At 40.7% G+C, this 22,487-nt stretch overlaps 1 pseudogene across 1 annotated transcript in view; it reads left to right on the forward strand.

Moving 5' to 3' along the window:
- Positions 1–7,988: 7,988 nt before the first annotated feature.
- Positions 7,989–22,487, forward strand: part of LOC311141291 (NLR family CARD domain-containing protein 3-like) — a 31,833-nt pseudogene continuing 17,334 nt past the window's right edge. Inside the window, exons 1-5 of the transcript in view lie at positions 7,989–8,217; positions 8,383–10,183; positions 10,518–10,691; positions 13,676–13,849; positions 15,690–15,736. The product of the transcript in view is annotated as an NLR family CARD domain-containing protein 3-like (transcript). The remainder of the gene's footprint in view (positions 8,218–8,382; positions 10,184–10,517; positions 10,692–13,675; positions 13,850–15,689; positions 15,737–22,487) is intronic.

Here is a 22,487-nt window from a genome sequence, read left to right on the forward strand (position 1 = left end):
CAAAACAGAGGCGAGCGATTACGCAAACTGTGCGTAAACTACAAAAAAATTAATCAGAGAAAAAACACGCAGCACCAACGGACAGGCGGACAACAACACACAAACTCACAAACACAAAGCAGGAAACTTATAGGACACATAATCAGACACAAACGGACACAGGTGCAACAGACAGACCAAACCAATCAAACATCGAAACATCTAACGGTGGTAGCTAGTACTCCGGGGACGACGAACACCGAAGCCTGCCCGAGCAAGGAGGAGGAGCAGCCTCGGCAGAATCCGTGACAGTTACATGTCCTGCGAAAGCATCCATGTTCTCTCCCAGCTTCATGGTTTGAACAATGTGTGTAATTCCAGTCCATATAATACAGTATAATACCATACAGTACAGTCCACACTCAAAAAGATTAGCCTACTGGAGCTTGTTTCATTGATTTACCTAAAAGAGCATAGCTACATCAATGGGCTTTTATGTTTTTCTGTCGTGCCTAAATTAAAGGAAAAATCCACCCAAAACCACAAATTCCTATAATTTACAGCGTTAAATAACACTAATATGTGAGAACAATGTTTTTTGTGAACAAATATTAAATTTTCGTGGTATAGTAAGGTTGGTAGCAACGTGAAAATTGTTGTGGAAATCTGTTGCAGTTAAAGTTGACTACAACATCCGCAATGCTCTCTCTATGGGCTGGTTGGGTAGCTAGCTAGCATTAGATGTAAAAAAATAGTAATATTTTAGTAATATATATATATATATATATAACAATTATTAGATAAAATATTGAATTTGTCCTTTACTACTAAAGCCCATATAAACTCATTGAATAACACATTCATAAATGGCAAAAAAAGACAGTCAAAAAAATACATCATAAGGAATAAAGTTTTGAAGTGTCTGTCCTGTATCTAGGAGACATAAGACAGATCAGGATTCTTACATTTTCTTTACCCATATAACCCCATATTTATGGGGCACAAAACTACCTCCATGCTTCTATTTGTTTGTATGGGATAGCTTCAGACGAGTCCCGTAGCACTTGTGTGGGTCGTAGAGCAAAACGGAGAACACTGCCATGTTCACAAGAGTCTCTCCTTTTCATAGTGGGATCATACAGATGCTACAGACATTTTCGTGAGAAGACCAATTTTCGGGATGTCTCATGGTCTGACAAACTCCGCTGTAGATCCGCCACCTTCCACCGCAGATGTGGAAGGCCAACATAGGCGGATGCAGTGGATTGAGACGATATCTCCAGCTTTAACTGACTGATTTTGTTGGGGATTTTTATGGATTTTTATGTTACTTAGGTTGACGCACTGGTGCGTCAATATACTTTTAAGGGTTAATGGCAAGCCCTGAATAAGGTAAAAACTTTTTTTGAAGTCTCATGCAATGTAGGCCTGCATTGAACACCACATATAGGATTTGCACCATTGGTTTGGTTGGTAGGCCTACATTATACCCCAATAGCCACAACAGCCTATTGGCTACTGTCTACAACTGTAAGGGTACAGCCTATTGGCTACTGTCTACAACTGTCAGGGTACAGCCTATTGGCTACTGTCTACAACTGTCAGGGTACAGCCTATTGGCTACTGTCTAAAACTGTCAGGGTACAGCCTATTGGCTACTGTCTACAACTGTCAGGGTACAGCCTATTGGCTACTGTCTACAACTGTAAGGGTACAGCATCAGTGTTCACTGTAAACGTGCGCCGGAAGTTGCTCAGAATTCTCACAACGTTCAAGTTTCCGCTCACAAGAGCAGAAATTTGCTCAGTGCCCCAAAACATTTAGAGGGAACATTGGTGGATGATCTACTCTGTTAAAGGATCAGTATTGACATCTACAATATCTCTCTCCTTTATCTCTGTAGTGGAAGGTCTACTCTGTTAGAGGATCAGTATTAACATCTACAATCTCTCTCTCTCTCCTTTATCTCTGTAGTGGATGATCTACTCTGTTAAAGGATCAGTATTAACATCTACAATCTCTCTCTCTCTCCTTTATCTCTATAGTGGAAGGTCTACTCTGTTAAAGGATCAGTATTAACATCTACAATCTCTCTCTCCTTTATCTCTATAGTGGAAGGTCTACTCTGTTAAAGGATCAGTATTAACATCTACAATCTCTCTCTCCTTTATCTCTATAGTGGAAGGTCTACTCTGTTAAAGGATCAGTATTAACATCTACTATCCCCCTCTCTCTCCTTTATCTCTGTAGTGGATGATCTACTCTGTTAAACGATCAGTATTAACATCTACAATCTCTCCCTCTCCTTTATCTCTGTAGTGGAAGGTCTACTCTGTTAAAGGATCAGTATTAACATCTACAAACTCTCTCTCTCTCCTTTATCTCTGTAGTGGAAGGTCTACTCTGTTAAAGGATCAGTATTAACATCTACAATCTCTCTCTCCTTTATCTCTATAGTGGAAGGTCTACTCTGTTAAAGGATCAGTATTAACATCTACTATCCCCCTCTCTCTCCTTTATCTCTGTAGTGGATGATCTACTCTGTTTAAGGATCAGTATTAACATCTACAATCTCTCTCTCTCTCTCCTTTATCTCTGTAGTGGAAGGTCTACTCTGTTAAAGGATCAGTATTAACATCTACAATCTCTCTCTCTCTCTCCTTTATCTCTGTAGTGGAAGGTCTACTATGTTAAAGGATCAGTATTAACATCTACAATCTCTCTCTCTCCTTTATCTCTGTAGTGGAAGGTCTACTCTGTTAAAGGATCAGTATTAACATCTACAATCTCTCTCTCCTTTATCTCTGTAGTGGAAGGTCTACTCTGTTAAAGGATCAGTATTAACATCTGCAATCTCTCTCTCCTTTATCTCTGTAGTGGAAGGTCTACTCTGTTAAAGGATCAGTATTAACATCTACAATCTCTCTCTCCTTTATCTCTGTAGTGGAAGGTCTACTCTGTTAAAGGATCAGTATTAACATCTGCAATCTCTCTCTCCTTTATCTCTGTAGTGGAAGGTCTACTCTGTTAAAGGATCAGTATTAACATCTACAATCTCTCTCTCCTTTATCTCTATAGTGGAAGGTCTACTCTGTTAAAGGATCAGTATTAACATCTACAATCTCTCTCTCCTTTATCTCTATAGTGGAAGGTCTACTCTGTTAAAGGATCAGTATTAACATCTACAATCTCTCTTTCTCTCTCCTTTATCTCTGTAGTGGAAGGTCTACTCTGTTAAAGGATCAGTATTAACATCTACAATCTCTCTCTCTCTCTCCTTTATCTCTGTAGTGGAAGGTCTACTCTGTTAAAGGATCAGTATTAACATCTACAATCTCTCTCTCTCTCTCCTTTATCTCTGTAGTGGATGGTCTACTCTGTTAAAGGATCAGTATTAACATCTACAATCTCTCTCTCTCTCCTTTATCTCTGTAGTGGAAGGTCTACTCTGTTAGAGGATCAGTATTAACATCTACAATCTCTCTCTCTCTCCTTTATCTCTATAGTGGAAGGTCTACTCTGTTAAAGGATCAGTATTAACATCTACAATCTCTCTCTCCTTTATCTATATAGTGGAAGGTCTACTCTGTTAAAGGATCAGTATTAACATCTACAATCCCCCTCTCTCTCTTTTATCTCTGTAGTGGATGATCTACTCTGTTAAACGATCAGTATTAACATCTACAATCTCTCCCTCTCCTTTATCTCTGTAGTGGAAGGTCTACTCTGTTAAAGGATCAGTATTAACATCTACAAACTCTCTCTCTCTCCTTTATCTCTGTAGTGGAAGGTCTACTCTGTTTAAGGATCAGTATTAACATCTACAATCTCTCTCTCTCTCTCCTTTATCTCTGTAGTGGAAGGTCTACTCTGTTAAAGGATCAGTATTAACATCTACAATCTCTCTCTCTCTCTCCTTTATCTCTGTAGTGGAAGGTGTACTATGTTAAAGGATCAGTATTAACATCTACAATCTCTCTCTCTCCTTTATCTCTGTAGTGGAAGGTCTACTCTTTTAAAGGATCAGTATTAACATCTACAATCTCTCTCTCCTTTATCTCTGTAGTGGAAGGTCTACTCTGTTAAAGGATCAGTATTAACATCTGCAATCTCTCTCTCCATTATCTCTGTAGTGGAAGGTCTACTCTGTTAAAGGATCAGTATTAACATCTACAATCTCTCTCTCCTTTATCTCTGTAGTGGAAGGTCTACTCTGTTAAATGATCAGTATTAACATCTGCAATCTCTCTCTCCTTTATCTCTGTAGTGGAAGGTCTACTCTGTTAAAGGATCAGTATTAACATCTACAATCTCTCTCTCCTTTATCTCTATAGTGGAAGGTCTACTCTGTTAAAGGATCAGTATTAACATCTACAATCTCTCTCTCCTTTATCTCTATAGTGGAAGGTCTACTCTGTTAAAGGATCAGTTTTAACATCTACAATCTCTCTCTCTCTCTCCTTTATCTCTGTAGTGGAAGGTCTACTCTGTTAAAGGATCAGTTTTAACATCTACAATCTCTCTCTCTCTCCTTTATCTCTATAGTGGAAGGTCTACTCTGTTAAAGGATCAGTATAAACATCTACAATTTCTCTCTCCTTTATCTCTATAGTGGAAGGTCTACTCTGTTAAAGGATCAGTATTAACATCTACAATCCCCCTCTCTCTCCTTTATCTCTGTAGTGGATGATCTACTCTGTTAAAGGATCAGTATTAACATCTACAATCTATCTCTCTCTCCTTTATCTATATAGTGGAAGGTCTACTCTGTTAAAGGATCAGTATTAACATCTACAATCTCTCTCTCTCCTTTATCTCTGTAGTGGATGATCTACTCTGTTAAAGGATCAGTATTAACATCTACAATCTCTCTCTCCTTTATCTCTGTAGTGGAAGGTCTACTCTGTTAAAGGATCAGTATTAACATCTACAATCTCTCCCTCTCCTTTGTCTCTGTAGTGGAAGGTCTATTATTCAGCATGTCATTACAATGATGACTGTTTTAAAGCGAGGAAGGAATGAAGCACCAATAGAGAGAGAAGGAGGAGGTAGGCTAATAACATTAAGGGGAATATTATGGAAGGAGTATTTATACATTATACATGTAATGTAGGCCCTATTATTAAAATCTAATTCGCTAGCTTATGATTGTAACTTTGTAGGTTACATGTCCTGCGAAAGCATGCATGTTCTCTCCCAGCTTCATGGTTTGAACAATGTGTGTAATTCCAGTCCATATAATGCAGTATAATACCATACAGTACAGTCCACACTCAAAAAGATTAGCCTACTGGAGCTTGTTTCATTGATTTACCTAAAAGAGCATAGCTACATCAATGGGCTTTTATGTTTTTCTGTCGTGCCTAAATTAAAGGAAAAAGTCACCCAAAACCACAAATTCCTATAACTTACAGCGTTAAATAACACTAATATGTGAGAACAATGTTTTTTGTGAACAAATATTACATTTTCGTGTTATAGTAAGGTTGGTAGCAACGTGAAAATTGTTGTGGAAATCTGTTGCAGTTAAAGTTGACTACAACATCCGCAATGCTCTCTCTATGGGCTGGTTGGGTAGCTAGCTAGCATTAGATGTAAAACATAGTTATATATATATATATATATATAACAATTATTTGATCAAATATTGAATTAGGCCTTTACTACTAAATCCCATATAAACTCATTGAATAACACATTCATAAATGGCAAAAAAAGACAGTCAAAAAAATACATCATAAGGAATAAAGTTTTGAAGTGTCTGTCCTGTATCTAGGAGACATAAGACAGATCAGGATTCTTTATTTTTTTTTACCCATATAACCCCATATTTATGGGGCACAAAACGACCACACTTCTATTAGTTTGTATGGGATAGCTTCAGACTAATCCCGTAGCACTTGTGTGGGTCGTAGAGCAAAACGGAGAACACTACCATGTTCATGAGAGTCTCTCCTTTTCATAGTGGGATCATACAGATGCTACAGACATTTTCATGAGAAGACCAATTTTCGGGATGTCTCATGGTCTGACAAACTCCGCTGTAGATCCGCCACCTTCCACCGCAGATGTGGAAGGCCAACATAGGCGGATGCGGTGGATTGAGACGATATCTCCAGCTTAAACTGACTGATTTTGTTAGGGACTTTTTAATGTTACTTAGGTTGACGCACTGGTGCGTCAATATACTTTTAAGGGTTAATGGCAAGCCCTGAATAAGGTCAAAACTTTTTTTAAAGTCTCATGCAATGTAGGCCTGCATTGAACACCACATAAAAAAAAAAAAATATATAGGATTTGCTCCATTGGTTTGGTTGGTAGGCCTACATTATACTCAAATAGCCACAATAGCCTATTGGCTACTGTCTACAACTGTAAGGGTACAGCCTATTGGCTACTGTCTACAACTGTAAGGGTACATCCTATTGGCTACTGTCTACAACTGTCAGGGTACAGCCTATTGCCTACTGTCTACAACTGTAAGGGTACAGCCTATTGGCTACTGTCTACAACTGTAAGGGTACAGCCTATTGGCTACTGTCTACAACTGTCAGGGTACAGCCTATTGGCTACTGTCTACAACTGTAAGGGTACAGCCTATTGGCTACTGTCTACAACTGTAAGGGTACAGCCTATTGGCTACTGTCTACAACTGTAAGGGTACAGCCTATTGGCTACTGTCTACAACTGTAAGGGTACAGCCTATTGGCTACTGTCTACAACTGTAAGGGTACAGCGTCAGTGTTCACTGTAAACGTGCGCCGGAAGTTGCTCAGAATTCTCACAATGTTCAAGTTTCCGCTCACAAGAGCAGAAATTTGCTCAGTGCCCCAAAAATGTTGAGGGAACATTGGTGGATGATCTACTCTGTTAAAGGATCAGTATTAACATCTACAATCTCTCTCTCTCCTTTATCTCTATAGTGGATGGTCTACTCTGCCAGAGGATCAGTATTAACATCTACAATCTTTCTCTCTCCTTTATCTCTATAGTGGATTGTCTACTCTGCCAGAGGATCAGTATTAACATCTACAATCTCTCTCTCTCCTTTATCTCTGTAGTGGATGGTCTACTCTGTTAGAGGATCAGTATTAACATCTACAATCTCTCTCTCTCTCTCTCCTTTATCTCTGTAGTGGATGGTCTACTCTGTTAGAGGATCAGTATTAACATCTACAATCTCTCTCTCCTTTATCTCTGTAGTGGATGGTCTACTCTGTTAAAGGATCAGTATTAACATCTACAATCTCTCTCTCCTTTATCTCTGTAGTGGATGGTCTACTCTGTTAGAGGATCAGTATTAACATCTACAATCTCTCTCTCCTTTATCTCTGTTAGAGGATCAGTATTAACATATACAATCTCTCTATCCTTTATCTCTGTAGTGGATGGTCTACTCTGTTAAAGGATCAGTATTAACATCTACAATCTCTCTCTCCTTTATCTCTGTAGTGGATGGTCTACTCTGTTAGAGGATCAGTATTAACATCTACAATCTCTCTCTCCTTTATCTCTGTTAGAGGATCAGTATTAACATATACAATCTCTCTCTCCTTTATCTCTGTTATAGGATCAGTATTAACATATACAATCTCTCTCTCCTTTATCTCTGTAGTGGAAGGTCTACTCTGTTAGAGGATCAGTATTAACATCTACAATCTCTCTCTCTCCTTTATCTCTGTAGTGGAAGGTCTACTCTGTTAGAGGATCAGTATTAACATATACAATCTCTCTCTCCTTTATCTCTGTAGTGGATGGTCTACTCTGTTAAAGGATCAGTATTAACATCTACAATCTCTCTCTCTCCTTTATCTCTGTAGTGGATGGTCTACTCTGTTAGAGGATCAGTATTAACATATACAATCTCTCTCTCCTTTATCTCTGTTAGAGGATCAGTATTAACATATACAATCTCTCTCTCCTTTATCTCTGTAGTGGATGGTCTACTCTGTTAAAGGATCAGTATTAACATCTACAATCTCTCTCTCCTTTATCTCTGTAGTGGATGGTCTACTCTGCCAGAGGATCACTCCAGGTGTGCAGTGTGTCAGCAGGTGCTGAGGGATCCAGTCTCTATCACCTGTGGACACGGGTTCTGCAGACAGTGCATCACCAGATACTGGGAGAAACCTGCTCCTTCAGGAGACTATGACTGTCCTCAGTGTAGAAAGAGATCCAGAACACGGCCTGTACTACAGCAGCTGAGTCAACCCAATAAAACAAGAGGCTCTGAAAACAGTAAGACCACTTGCACACGTGGGCCAAGTCAATACCTTAATATGATTTACAGTAGTTAACTACAATATTATGAGATAATAGAAGTTACTGTAGTTGTGGAAGGCCCACTTTTCATCCTGTCAATGAATGTTTCTGATACACATCATTTTTCCTCTTCCCTTGTAGTGGATGACAGCCTGCAGAGAGCTATAGTAAACCATAAAGACAGTCTGAAAAGGAGGTATGAATGTGTGATAGAAGGCATGGAAATAGCAGGGAACCAAACTCCCCTCAACAGGATTTACACAGAGCTCTACATCACAGAAGGAGAGAGTGAAGGGGTTAACAATGAACATGAGGTGTGGCAGCTAGAGACAGCATCCAGGACACCAACCTCACATGACACAGCAATCCACTGCAATGACATATTTAAACCCTTACCAGGCCAAGAGAGAAGCCTCAGAACTGTGCTGACCAAGGGCATCGCTGGCATCGGAAAAACAGTCTCTGTGCAGAAGTTCATCCTAGACTGGGCTGAAGGGAAGGCGAACCAAGATGTGGATATCATATTTGTGCTTCCTTTCCGGGAGCTGAACTTGATTAAAGATCTCCAGTACAGTCTTCTCAGACTTTTAAATGGCTTCCACACAGAACTAGACATAGGCAATGCAAAGAAACTCACTGCCTGTAAAGCTATGTTCATCTTTGATGGTTTGGATGAAAGCAGACTTCCATTGGATTTCCAGCACAATGAAAAGGTGTCTGATGTCACCCAGACATCGTCTGTCGATGTTCTGCTGACAAACCTCATCAAGGGGAATCTTCTTTCCTCTGCTCTCCTCTAGATAACCTCCCGACCAGCAGCAACCAATCAGATCCCCCCTAAGTGTGTTGACCAGGTGACAGAGGTACGAGGGTTCAATGACCCATAGAAGGAGGAGTACTTCAGGAAGAGATTCAGTGATGAGGACCTGGCCAGCAGAATCATCTCACACATAAAGACATCAAGGAGCCTCCACATCATGTGCCACATGCCAGTGTTCTGTTGGATTTCTGCAACAGTCCTTGAACACATGTTGAGTACAGACAAGAGGAGAGAGATGCCCACGACTCTGACTGAGATGTCAATGCACTTCCTGCTCATTCAGACCAGCCTGAAGAACCAGAAATATCATGGAAGAGATGAGATGGATCAACAGGAGCTCATGGAGTCAGATAGGAAAATTCTTCTGAAGCTGGGGAAGCTGACGTTAAAAAATCTGGAGAAGGGTAATCTCATGTTCTATGAAGAAGACCTGAAAGAGTGTGGCATTGATGTCAAATAAGCCTCAGTGTACTCAGGAGTGTGCACACAAATCTTTAAAGAAGAGTCTGTGTTATTTCAGAGAGTGGTGTACTGCTTTGTTCATCTGAGCATTCAGGAGTTTCTCTCAGCTGTCTACATGTACCATTGTTACACAACCAAGAACATGGATGCACTGAAGCCCTTCCTCAAGAGAAAGTCTAGAGCTGCATCTGAAGAGCTAACCTTGCATGAGCTGCTGAAGAGTACCGTGGATAAAGCCTTGGAGAGCAAGAACGGACACCTGGACCTCTTTGTCCGCTTCCTTCATGGCATGTCACTGGAGTCCAATCAGAAACTCCTACGAGGTCTGGTGACACAGACAGAAAGCAGTCCAGACAGCGTCCAGAAAACAATCCGATCCCTTAAGGTGATGCAGAGGAAGAACATCTCCCCTGAGAGGTGCATCAATCTCTTCCACTGTCTGATAGAGATGAAAGACCATTCAGTACAGGAGGAAATCCAAGCGTACTTGAGGTCAGAGAAGAGATCCAAAAACCTCACATATTCTCAGTGTTCAGCACTGGCCTACATGCTACAGATATCAGAGGAGGTTCTGGATGTGTTTGACCTGAAGGTATACAAGACATCAGAGGAGGGTCGTAGGAGACTGCTCCCAGCTGTGAGAGGCTGCAGGAAAGCTCTGTAAGTATTGATGGAAATATCCCACACCAAAATACATTGTAGTTACAGCAGCATTTCTATTGGCTGACTGGCTCTGTAAGTACTCATGTGACTATCCCTCAGATCAAACTTTACTGTATGTAAGAACAACAATATTTTCATTGGCTGACTAAACTTTCTATCAGCTGAAAAGTCTTAAACAAACTGTAATACAAACGGATCAGAAAAGTTGTAGCATTGAGACATCTATACACAGTGTTCACATTATTAGTGCAGGGATAACAGTGTAAGCAGGGGAAGCTAAATGTAACATTTTAATACAACCTGTCCCTCATGGTATTTACTCTGTTGACAGACTCACTGGCTGTAAACTCACAGACACATCCTGTGAAGTGTTGGCCTCAGCTCTCAGCTCAAACCCCTCACACCTGAGAGAGCTGGATCTGAGTAACAATGACCTGAATGATTCAGGAGTGAAGCTGCTCTCTGCTGGACTGGGGAATCCCCACTGTAAACTGGAGACTCTGAGGTCATTATTCCTGTAGTTGGTCAACAAGTGATAACTGTTCACCAGATCCACATGTGTTTACCAGGCACACATAGTCCACATAATATGTGTTTGGACAGTGAAGTTTACAGTAAAAAATTTGGCGCTATGCTCCATCATTTTGGATTTGAAATTGTTTCATATTAGGCAACAGTACAGAATGTAACTTTTTATTTGAGGGTATTCATACATACCTGTTTTACTGTTTAGAAATGAAAGCACTTAATGTATGTAGTTCTCTAGTTCTCCCATTTGAAAAAGTCATAAGTATTTGGACAAATTAATTTAGTCCAATGTTTAGTGTTTTAGTGTTTGGTCTTTGAATATTCTTTGCCTGCATTGATTACATCAAGCTTGTGATTCTACAAACTTGTTGAATGCATTTGCAGTTTGTCTTGGTTGTGTTTTAGATTATGTTTTTCCTAATAGAAACTGAATGGTGAATAATGTCCTGTCATTTTGGAGTCACTTCACTTGTATTGTCAGTAAGAATAGAAGATGTTTCTGAACACTTCTACATTCATGTGGATGCTACTATGATTATGAATAATCATGAATGAATCGTGAATGATGATGAATGAGAAAGTTACAGAGGAACAAGGATCATACCCCCTCTGTTATTGGTAATGGTGAGAGGTTAGCATGTTTTGTTGTAGCCTCTGTAACTTTCTCACTCATTATTATTCATGATTCATTCATGATTTTTCTTAATCATGGCATCATCAGGATTCATTTAGTAGTGTTTAGAAACATGTTATCTACTCACTTAGACAGAAGATTAATCCAGTCATCATCCACCATTCAGTTACTATTGGGCAAAACATAACCCAAAACACAACCAAAACAAACTGCAAATGCAACCAACGAGTTTGGGACCAAATACTAAACCTTTGACTACTTTAATACACTATAAGTGAAATGGTCAGAATACTTATGACTTATTCAAATGGGGGGACTAGATACATAAAGTGCTTTCATTTAAAATATTAGCTTCTCTGTCAAAATAGATATGGTGTGGACTGTATACTCAATACAATCTAAATCTGATACCTCACTGTCTGTCTTTTGACTGATACTGCTTTTTAAACTGCTCTGGTCAGTCTACTCAAATATTTGTACTATACATGTTTCTCTCTACACACAATATTATGATTTTTTTTTTTCCTCACTGTACATGTTTCTATCTAGAAGCAATAATCTGAAAATGTATAATAATGATACATTCATTTATGAATAGATATGGCATGTTTCAGGACACTGATAATATCTGAATATGTTGAAAAAAATATACTGCCACTATTTTCACCACCAAAGAATAGCAGTGTGGTTTTAATATGATTTGACTCTTTGCAGGCTGTCAGGCTGTCTAGTCACAGAGGAAGGCTGTGCTTCTCTGGTCTCAGCTCTGAAGTCAAACCCCTCACACCTGAGAGAGCTGGATCTGAGTAACAATGACCTGAAGGATTCAGGAGTGAAGCTGCTCTCTGCTGGACTGGGGAATCCCCACTGTAAACTGGAGATGCTGAGGTCAGTATTCCTGTAGTTAGTCAACAAGTGATAACTGTTCACCAGATCCACATGTGTTTACCAGGCACACATAGTCCACACCATATGTGTTTGGACAGTGAAGCTTACAGTTTTACATTTGGTGCTATGCTCCAGCATTTTGGATTTGAGATAGAATGTTTCATATTAGGCGACAGTACAGAATGTCACCTTTTATTTGAGGATATTTTCATACATATCTGTGTTACTGTTTAGAAATGAAAGGACTTTATGTATGTAGTTCTCTAGTTCTACCATTTGAAAAAGTCATAAGTATTTGGACAAATTAATTTAGTCCAATGTTTAGTGTTTTAGTGTTTGATCTTTGAATATTCTTTGCCTGCAGTGATTACATCAAGCTTGTGAATCTACAAACTTTTGAATGCATTTGCAGTTTGTCTTGGTTGTGTTTTAGATGATGTTTTTCCCAATAGAAACTGAATGGTGAATAATATCCTGTCATTTTGGAGTCACTTCACTTGTATTGTCAGTAAGAATAGAAGATGTTTCTGAACACTTCTACATTCATGTGGATGCTACCATGATTATGAATAATCATGAATGAATCGTGAATGATGATGAATGAGAAAGTAACAGAGGAACAAGGATCATACCCCCTCTGTTATTGGTAATGGTGAGAGGTTAGCATGTTTTGTTGTAGCCTCTGTAACTTTCTCACTCATTATTATTCATGATTCATTCATGATTGTTCTTAATCAAGGCATCATCATGATTAATTTAGTAGTGTTTAGAAACATGTTATCTACTAACTTAGACAGAAAATTACTCCAGTCATCATCCACCATTCAGTTACTATTGGACAAAACATAACCCAAAACACAACCAAAACAAACTGCAAATGCAACCAACGAGTTTGAGACCAAATACTAAACTCTTGACTACTTTAATACACTATAAGTAAATTGGTCAGAATACTTATGACTTCTTGAAAAAGGGGGACTAGATACATAAAGGGTTTTTATTTTTCTAAAAGGTGAAACAGATATGTATAAAAGTTCCCTCAAATAAAAGGTGATATTATACACTGTCACCTCATATGAAACATTTGATCTCAAATCCAAAATGCTGGATTATAGAGCCAAATATAAATGTTATCTTCACTGTCAAAATAGATATGGTGTGGACTGTATACTCAATACAATCTAAATCTGATACCTCACTGTCTGTCTTTTGACTGATACTGCTTTTTAAACTGCTCTGGTCAGTCTACTCAAATATTTGTACTATACATGTTTCTTTCTACAAGCAATATTATGATAATTTCTAATAATAATACATTCATTTATGAATAGATATGGCAGGTTTCAGGACACTGATATATCTAAACATGTAAAATGTTGTACAATTACTCACCACCAAATAATGGCAGTGTGATTTTAATATGATTTGACTCTTTGCAGGCTGTCAGGCTGTCTAGTCACAGAAGAAGGCTGTGGTTCTCTGGTCTCAGCTCTGAAGTCAAACCCCTCACACCTGAGAGAGCTGGACCTGAGCTACAATCACCCAGGAGACTCAGGAGTCAGACTGCTCTCTGCTGGACTGGAGGATCCACACTGCAGACTGGAGAAACTCAAGTATGTAGAGGGTTTATGTCAATGTTCATATCAGACATGTTGGAGTTATCAGGCTAGTTAAGACAAACATTCTGACCACCACTTGGACTAAGTTATATAACTACTGTGTGTGTGTGTGTGTGTGTCCAGTGTGTGTGTGTGTGTGTGTGTGTGTGTGTCCAGTGTGTGTGTGTCATGTGTTGTGTGTGTGTGTGCAAGTGTATCAGTACACACACTGGACACACACACACACACTGGACACACATACACACTGGACACACACACACACACACACACACACACACACACTGTAAACACACACACTGGACACATACACACAAAGGACACACACACACACAAAGGACGCACACACACACACACACATTGGACAAACACACACACTGGACACACACACACACACACTAGACAAACACACACACACACACACACACACTCTACAAACACACACACACACACACACTGAACACACACGCACACACACACACACACACACACACACACACACACTGGACACTCACCGGACACACACACAAACAGAAACACACACTGGACACACACACACACAAACACACAGACTTACTCACACTGGACACACACACACACACACACACTGGACACACACCGGACACACACACAAACAGAAACACACACTGGACACACACACAAACACACAGACTTACTCACACTGGACACACACACACACACACACACACACACACACACACACACACACACACACACACACACAAACACGAACACTGGACACACACATACACTGGACACACACACACACACTGGACACACACATACACTAGACACACACACATACACTAGACACACACACACACACACTAGACATACACACACACACACACACAATGGACACACACCCTGGACAGACACACACACACCCACTGGAAACAAACACGCACACACTGGACACACACACACACACACTGTACACACACACACACACTGGACACACTGTAAGAGTGCGTCAATTCAAGTCTGGTATTGGAATGAAAGACATCATTGAAGTTATTGCAAATCAAGCTAAGTTTATTAAATGCAAATGTATAAATGATAAGTATGAGGGTTCGTATACCGGCTCACTGATGCACCACGCAGGGAGGTCAGAGAACTGGCGGCTGTCTCACATGTTCTTCCTTAAATACCCTTGACAGAGATAGTTCCTGTTTCTGAAGAGGCCTGTCAGAGCAGAGGCTGGGCGTGGTTTAGACTTGCCGCCTGTTCGTTGGTCCCAACCCCTAGGCGCTGAGTTGCCAGGCGTAGTTCTGTCTCTGGCAGATGTCCTCAAATTGATGTCCTTAATCAGCCCTGTTTCATAGCAACTTTACTCCTTGTTCTGTTCTTCTTAGTAAAACCACAGAGATACGGCCTATCGTGACTTAACAGCTGATAACTCCACTGACAGTTAGTCACACTCACCGCTTCCTTGAGTAGAATATCTATACCCTGGGTATCTGATATTGAGACACCAACAGTTTCTGTCCAAAGGTTAAATTCTTGTATTTCAACAAACAAGTTATTTGATATTGAGACACCAATTTCCATCCAAAGGTTAAATTCTTGTATTTCAACAAACAAGTTATCTAATATTGAGAAACCAATTTCTATCCAAAGGTTAAAATCTTGTATTTCAACAAACAAATTAAATCCCAACAACACACACACACACTTGGACAAATGTATATACTGACTGTGTGTGTGTGTGTGTGTGTGTGTGTGTGTGTGTGTGTGTGTGTGTGTGTGTGTGTGTGTGTGTGTGAGTTCAGGTGTATCCCTCAATGACTGTCTGTTCTTCTGCTTACCGCTACAGTGTGGGACATGGTGGAGAGAACACAATGAAACCTGGACTTAGAAAATGTGAGTGTTGACTGCTGTGAAGAATATGACTAAGAATAAGTCTTAATTCAAGTGAAGTCAAAGTCAAAGACCACCATCATTACTTACATATTAAATATCAGCTGTAGTTCTACAGAAGCACAAATCAGGGACACCAAAGTTTACAAAGAGTTGCTTTGACAATGTGTGTGTCTGTGTGTGTGTGGCGTGTTCCTGTTACATTAGAAAATGTGTGTGTGTGTTCATGCATGAAGATGTGTGTGTGTTCAGGATGTGTTTCCAGTGTGTGTGTGTGTGTGTGTGTGTGTGTGTGTGTGTGTGTGTGTGTGTGTGTGTGTGTGTTCAGGATGTGTGTGTGTGTTCAGGATGTGTATGTGTGTGTGTGTGTAATTAATGGGAATAAGTGTGTTTTGTATTACCATACAGTATAACATATGATCATTCAACAAGTCTCAAGTTACCTTAACTTCTCTTTTTGATACCTAGAAACATCTACATTAAATGAATTAGTGAAAATTGAGTTAACATTCTAATGTGAATGATGATGATTTCTAATATTGTGTCTGGTTTCATCCATCAGATGTCTGTGATCTCACACTGAACCCAAACACAGTAAACAGACTCCTCTCTCTGTCTAAGGAGAACAGAAAGGTGACATGGAGGAGAGAGGAGCAGCCGTATCCTGATCACCCAGAGAGATTTGAGGACAGGGAACAGGTGCTGTGTAGAGAGGGTCTGACTGGGCGCTGTTACTGGGAGGTAGAGTGGAGTGGAGGTGCTGTTATGGGAGTGACATATAAAGGAATCAGCAGGAGAGGAGTGGGTAGTGACTGTCTAATTGGATCCAATGACAAGTCCTGGAGTCTGTTCTGCCATGACAACCGTTATTCTGCCTGTCACAATAATAAGTCCACTACCATAGACGTCCCCTCCTCCAGCTCCCACAGAGTAGGAGTGTATCTGGACTGGCCAGCCGGCACTCTGTCCTTCTACAGAGTCTCCTCTGACACACTGACCCACCTGAACACATTCCACTCCACATTCACTGAGCCCCTCTATCCAGGGTTTAGGGTTTATGTTGACTCCTCAGTGTCCCTGTAAATAATAACCATGGTAACACTGACACACACACACACACAATGGACACACACTGGACACACACACACTGGACACACACACACACACACACACACACACATACTGGACACACACACACACACACACACACAGACACACACTGGACACATACACCCACACACTGGACACACACTGGACACACACACACACACACACACACACACACACGCACACACTGGACACACACACACACTGGTCACACACAGACACACACTGGACACACACTGGACACATACACACACACTGGACACACACACATACACTGGACACACACTGGACACACACACTGGATACACACACACTACACACACTAGACACACACACACACACTGGACACACACACAGGAGACACACACACACACACACACACTGGACACACGCACACGCACACACACACACACTGGACACACACACACACTGGACACACACACACACACACTGGACACAAACACACACTGGACGCACACACACACACACACACACACTGGACACACACACACACTGGACACAAACACACACTGGACACACACACACAGGACACACACTGGACACACACACTGAATAAACACACAATGGACACACACACACACACTGGACACACACACTGGACACACACACACACACACTGGACACACACACAGGAGACACACACACACAGACACACACACTGGACACACACACACTGGACACACACACACTGGACACACATGCACACTGGACACACACACACTGGACACACACACACACTGGACACACACACACTGGACACACACTCACACATCTTCCTATAATAGTGAGGACCTTGACACAGGACCTTCAAATGAGGACCATCATTTCTGATAGAATTGGGAACAAACAGACACCTCATTCCAGCACTAAGTGTCCAACAAACACAGACATCACTTCAAAACCTGATAAACTCCAATGAACAAATAGACATGCAGGGCACCAGTCTAGTGAGGACCAGTGGTTGCTAGGCAGTTTCTGGATCCCAGGTTCCAGAACAGCTTCTATCCCAGTTCTATCTGCCTGTTAAATCAAGCAACCTAAACTGTTTTCACCATACTTTTAGAACATCACTGACATTTTTAATACCTGCAAATGGCAAATAAACTACTTGATCTCCTTATGAGTGTCTGCAGCCGACTAGGCTGTTGCCGTCTGACAAGATGCCATCTGACATTACAGGAATATTCTGCAAATGTTGATGAATCCACCCAAAGCAACATGCAGTCTTTCCCCTAGACTCCCATGAAGTTATAGTGGGACGTTATGAGTTGATGTTAAAGTAACATACTCAGAACATACTGCACTTGTTTTATATTGTTTTAGATGTATCCTCTGTTTAACCATTTAAACTCTTACGATAACACTGTTGAAATACCAATGTGATAATTTGTTGCATATATTTTATGTTGAAAAACTAATTGTATAATTGTATATGGACATATGCTCCATAATTGTACAATTGTACATGGATATATTGTACTTTTCATAATAAAACATACTTTAAACAAGAAAAAGCAAGTTAAACAATTTCATTATCGATTTTACATTGTCCTCTCCCAGTCACAGGTTGACTTTTGTCATGAATCTTGCCCTGGAGGCAGAACTGCACGATTTCCTGTAGATATGCCAGCTGCAAAGTCAAAATTGGGTATATCGTAAACATTTGTGGAAAATAATTGTGTTTTATGGTCTTAATTTAAGGTAAGGATTAGCACTGAGGTTAAGGTTAGCATTAAAATCAGATATTATTACTTTATGCCTGTGCCAGCTAGTGACCACTTTGCAGAACTGCCTCCAGGGCAAGATTCATGACAATAAATGCCAACCTGCCTCCCAGTCATCCCCTCCCTATCTCTACAAGGCTGCAGAACATGCAAGCTAGTGATGCGGGGGTTGTCTCATAACCCACAGTCCCCAGGCGGGCGGGTGGCAGGCAGGTTCAATACAGAGAAAACAATAGACTACATAAGAAAATCCATCAATGGATCATTATTGTGCAATTTACACTAAGTGGACAAAACATTAAGGACACCTGCTCTTTCCATGACAGACTGAGCAGGTGAATCCAGGTGAAAATCTATGATCCCTTATTGATGTCACTTGTAGATGAACGGGACGGGACAGGTTAAAGAAGGATGTTTAAGCCTGGAGACAATTGAGTGGGCAAGACAAAATATTTAAGTGCCTTTGAACGGGTTATGGTAGTAGGTGCCAGGCATACCAGTTTGTGTCAAGAACTGCAACGTTGCTGGGTTTTTCACGCTCATGGTACACCACACAAAGGACATCCAGCCAACTTGACACAACTGGGGGAAGAATTGGCGTCAACATTGGCCAGCATCCCTGTGGAACGTTTTCAACACCTTGTAGAGTCCATGCCCCAATGAATTGAGGCTGTTCTGAGGGCAAAAGTGGGGAGGTAACTAAATATTAGGAAGGTGTTTGATATAACGTCTTTTGATACAGCATTTATTAATGTCTTTAAAGTCATCAGCTGTAGGTGAGAGAGAGGAGAAGGACACGCCATGTGTTGTGTCGGTCACGGATGGGGGGCCAGAAGGTCGGCGTGCCAAGATAGATTAGGGGCCACTGTTGCTAATCTTAGAAAGAGTACGTGATGGAATGGCCTTGCTCTGGGTGCCACACGATACTATGTATGGGGATCCTATTGTAGGAGATGAGTGACACTCAATAATGGTTGGCAACTGTGGGATGGAAGTAGCTCGGAGAGCATTATATAAACTGAGAGGTTTTCTATGGAAGTCATTCAGATGACAAGAGGCTAAGCCCGTACCGCTTGTCATTGAATCCAGTACTGTAACCATTAAATAACAATGAATCAACTCTCCATCTAAGTGGTCGACTACTCTCTTACATCCTGAAGTACGAGATACCAGAGAAACTCGTCATAACAGATTGGCGTCTAAACGAACAGGATGCAGTTTACAGCCGAACTGACAGGTAAGCAGACTTTCATTTTTTTAATAGGTTAAATTCTGCTTATCTGTGGTAAAGCTGAGCTGTAACGAACGTTTAAAATGCAATATTTTGTTGAGGGGAACAGATGAGTGGTATTCAAGTACGTAAACAGATGTAAGGAGAAGTAGCAAATAAGACAATAACATGGTGCTGTGATTCATCAACAAATGCTCAGAGCGATCATGTTGAATCATGGCACCAATGACAAAATAGGCTAACTAAATTTAAATAAAGATCAAGTTGGGGATTTGATTCAAGTATTTGATTACTAATATTGGATGAACTAATAAAAGTCATGGATAGCCAACTTAGTAGACCGATATCTGGAAAAACAGTCTCCATTAAGAGTAAATCAGAGCTTCATTTTACCTCGAAGAGGTAGGTAATTTATTATACAGAGTTGAGGGTAATTTATAATACTGATAATTATGAAGAATTGTATAATTTGGCAAAAGTCATATCTATGATTCAGACCATAATAAGGTCAGAGTGAGAGAGCTAGTCCTGAATGAGGAACACATGGCGCTAGTCAATGTTGATATTACTTCAATTACTTAATGGGATGCAATTAAGTTAAGGTATTATCAAATGTTGTCATTTTAATTTCATTTATTATTTTGGTTTAACAGGCAATGTTGTTATTTTGGTTTTTTGAATGCATTAATCACGATGTGAGTCATGTGTCCAAAGGGGGGAAGTACTGCTCGCATAAGGCTTTTTGGTAAATATGCAAATTGTATTAAGAATATGAGCAGTAGTAATTAATGTGTTATGGGTTTGATGACATGTTTTAGGTGAAAATGTATTTGTGGTAGAAGGCAGGATGTAGGGGAGGCCTGTTTATGAAACTACTGACCTATAACAAGATGCAAAAAATGTGCACTTCCTAATATCAAGGCTTCTCCTGACTGATAAGAAGACAGGGTATGGTAGCATATGGTGTCTCACCTAACAATGTGCCTAAGACTTCCCACGGGTGAAGGCTTCTCTGCCAAACCTAACAGGAGAATCTGGGCATTGTATGCACCCTGGAGACTGGCAGTAAAAGATTAAAGAAGTCAGAGATGGACAAAACCCAGGTGGGGAGGTCAGTACTAGGTGTTGCTGGTTACCTCTATGGAGGGGAAAGTACCAGAGAGAGATACCTGCATCTATCCCACTGTAGGAGTGTGCCAACCCAGAGAAGGAAGATGTTTTATTTTGTGTCTGTCTGTGTCTGTGTGTCTTTGCAGCAGGGATTCTCAACATCCCTATTGGTACGCTGCCAGAAGGACACATTCCACAGAGCGATGTTGATAAATGGAGAAGGACCCACTCCACAGAGCCATGTTGATAAATGGAGAAGGACACACTCCACAGAGCGATGTTGAGAAATGGAGAAGGACACACTCCACAGAGCCATGTTGAGAAATGGAGAAGGACTCTGCATGATCCTAGACCCTAGTGACGGAAGAAGGGTCAGAGCTAAAAGGACCATACATCGTCACCCAGTCTACACCAACGGATGTATGGATAGAGGGGAGATTGACCTGGTATCATCTAAACCACTGCAACAGAGTACTAGGAGGAAACCGACGACCTAGAGATGAGGGAGCTGAGGATGCTGGAGCTGACAAGGATCAGGTGATGGGAGACGATGGCAAGGGGAATGCTACTGATGTGCTACGTGTGATGGCTGATTCCCTCGGCGGAGGGACACACCTCCAAGAACTTCAAGATCTTCCAGAATTTCAAGAATCACCTGACTGTCACACCATTCATTTCTATATCTGTGGAGGGTTTACCTAACATAAATTGGGGAGTATATTAGAAATTGGTATTAAGAATAATTGGTCAAACGTAATAATTTGTCATATAGTCAATGCTTTCTTGGATTTCTTGGATTAGAAATGAACTCAATTAAACTGTTGTGTTCTGTCTTCTCTTGAGGTAAATACAGATGGTGTCTTGATGCATAGCAGGGATCATTTGGTCTAGAATGGTGTGAACCTTAACCCTCCCATAGTCCTAGGGTCAAAATGACCCGCCACTGTGTTGAACCAACTTTCTTTAATTTTTATATTTTTTGGATCATTTGTGAGAAGGAGGCAGTGATACTTTCTTTAAAGTCTCACTGCCTCCTTCTCACAATTGATCCCCAAAATATAAATATTAAAGAAAGTTGGTTCAACACAGTGGCGGGTCATTTTGACCCTAGGACAACGGGAGGGTTAAAAAGAAACAACCTGTGAACCGGCTGAAGATGAACATCAGAGGCGTTGAAGACGTTCCTCCACTTCTACCTGCGACCGGTCTACAACAGACAATCCAAGCTGGCAACGGATCTTCTCTCATGTTTTTTATCATCTGGAGGGAGTGGGACAGGAGTCCACCATTGAGTGAGAATGGAGAAAGATCTGTTCAAATACAACATTTCTCATGTTGTTGGTATACTGGTTGGCAAATGGACAAGACACAATGAGGTTGTAGAGATGGTGGTGACTCGGATGAGACGTTGTAGTTGTGACATTGTCATGGGCAATTCATTTAGAACAATGAAGCTGTCTGAAGAACATCATGAAGAGACGCCAGAAGATTTAAGTGCCGGGGAAGGAAGGGGTTGGTTAGCTGTGTCCATAATAGATTTGGATTTATCTAAATGTGCTAA

The sequence above is a fragment of the Coregonus lavaretus genome (assembly GCF_964263955.1).
Source record: "Coregonus lavaretus genome assembly, chromosome: 2".
Lineage (NCBI taxonomy): Eukaryota > Metazoa > Chordata > Actinopteri > Salmoniformes > Salmonidae > Coregonus > Coregonus lavaretus.